Source organism: Arachis ipaensis, chromosome B01 (genome assembly GCF_000816755.2).
Source record: "Arachis ipaensis cultivar K30076 chromosome B01, Araip1.1, whole genome shotgun sequence".
Classification (NCBI taxonomy): domain Eukaryota; kingdom Viridiplantae; phylum Streptophyta; class Magnoliopsida; order Fabales; family Fabaceae; genus Arachis; species Arachis ipaensis.
The window spans coordinates 7,651,973-7,654,459 of record NC_029785.2 but is presented as its reverse complement, the minus strand read 5'-3'; positions in this window follow the sequence as shown (position 1 = coordinate 7,654,459).

Genomic DNA, 2,487 nt, shown 5'->3' with positions numbered 1-2,487 from the left:
AATTTTAGTGTACAAATAATATTTTTATTTATTATATATTTAGTTAATTCGATTTAACTACGATTTGACTATAGTTAAATTATTAAATCTGTTATTCAATCGGTTCAATATAATGACCGGTTTAGTTCTCACAGAGTTGATTATGATAAAGTTTATTGGCATAATTGGGAGGAAGAAGATGGTTTGATTAAAGATATATCTTTTGTCCATAAGCGCTTAATTGTCTTCGATCTAGATATTCATGTTTCAATTATATCTAAAGAATTTACTTAGTATTATCCATCACTTAAAACAAAATGTTAATGTTATATATTTTAATTTGCTGTAAATAACTTGTTACTGAGTAACCAAACACAATATTAATGAACCCAATTGCTTCAAACATATATTTTCCGATAGGTACACGTTCTCACGGAATTAATGAAGGCAAACATGGCAAGAAATGTGATGGATTTCGTCCAATATGTGCAAAATCATCTCCAATTCTTGATTTCAAGGTGAGCAAATTTCGGTTAGTTTATCAGAAAATTATTATTAAGGGAATTTTTAAATGTCCTTGTTAAATTTTTTTTTGTTTGTCTGTAGTTTTAGAAGAGAACATTCGTAAAAAGTTGTATAAGATAAATAATTGTTATATACGTAACTGTCAGTTTTTAAATGTAATATTAAGTACTTTCTTTAACTTTAAAAAAAATTGTAAGAACTAAATTTATATTAGCTTCTAATTATATATGGTCACTAGAAAATATATTAATTGGTGATGAATAAAATATTTTGTTCTCAGAATCGAGTGTTACTTCAAACAATATTTAATTATTATTTAGTAAAAGAAGAAGTATATGCGTCAACCCGTAAACCAGCCGACTTAAATAACTCTATTTAATAATTAATTATTAAAAAATTATAATTTAAATAATTAGAATTAATTAAGTTTTTTAGTAAGATTTTGTTAGGTAGATAATGATTTTTGTGAATAATGTAAATAATAAACTCTAAAATTAACTCAATAAAAAAAAATTACACTACACTCCAAATTACTCACTTAAATCTTAATATTAGAATAACTATCCATACACCTATTGAACATCTGATATATCTATTATTCACATTGTTTAATATTTTGATTGTCAACTTATATTCTTCCTTTTTAGTATTAGGTCAAGTAACTTCGCTAGACGCATTCTCTCACTGTAATCATCCTTTTCCTTGCGTGGACCTTCAGTTGCCTAGACCACCCATCGCCTTCACAGCGTGCCGCCTTCCGACGCACAAAACACCGCCTCGCCGCCACCACATTGCACCGCGCAAAAAAGAAACATCCAACATAACCAGAAAAGAAACATCAGTAATTCAGAAAAAGAAACATCTAATATAATAAAAAAACATCCAATATAACGAGAAAAAAAACATCTCAAATGAACCACTATACATACTATCTGGACCTGGAACAAAGAAGAAATGTCCACTTAACCGTAAACCTTAAATATCTACTAACTTTTTGGAGACCACTGGGGTAAATGAAGAGTAGCGGCGCGTGACGTAAGAGGAGGAGACGCGACATGGAGGAAAAGGTGGAGGAGATGCGGCCCGATATGGAAGGATGGAGGTGACGGCGCAACGTTGCGAGTTTCTGAAGACGAGGAGTTTACACAGCGACATTGACATGCGTCTGAAGCTGCGGCGGCGGCTGCGTTGAGATGCACTGTTGACGGCGACAACGTGCTCGTAAGCGGCGATGGTGACATTGTGACGCGTTGTCGACTGCAACGGAGATGGCATGTGAGGGAGGGTGAGAGCGGATGTGGTTCTCTGTGGTGAAGATGAACGGCGCAGTTGTGGTGAAAGGGAAGGAAGCTGAAATGATGAAAAGTGAAATGTGAATTAGGGTAAGGATAGGTAAATGAAAGGACGTTTTTTTTTTTTTTGGTTGTAATAGGTTTTGGAATGCAACCTAACAGGAGTTGATAGAAATTGACTGATACCCTAATTAGTTATCTAACAGGATTGTTAGTAAAATTATAAGACCTTTAGATTAACTGCACATTAAAAAGTCAGCCAATAACCAGACAACAACATGATCAATTTTGGATTTACAATTTTTAAATTTTATATATGTATTGTTTTAGTTTTTTTTTTTTTTTTTTTTTATGTTGTAACTATTATATTTTAGTTAACTATTGCCTATTTTATTGTTCTTTAGCAGACTGTAATTTTTAAATAAAAATATAAATTCGAAATGAATCTATGAAGAGTTTAATACCGAAATAATTACCAAAGAATTCATAGAAAAACAAACAGTGTCCTTCTTATATATTATTGTGAATGTGAATGTGAATGTGATAGTTATATTACACAACAGGAAATGCACATGTGAGCGAAAATAGTCCATTCTTGTATTCTTGATTTAAGTGATGCGAATTCAATCCTAGACTTAGATAGAAAAAGAATTTAAAATATTATTTTAGTATGTGTATATTACAATAATTA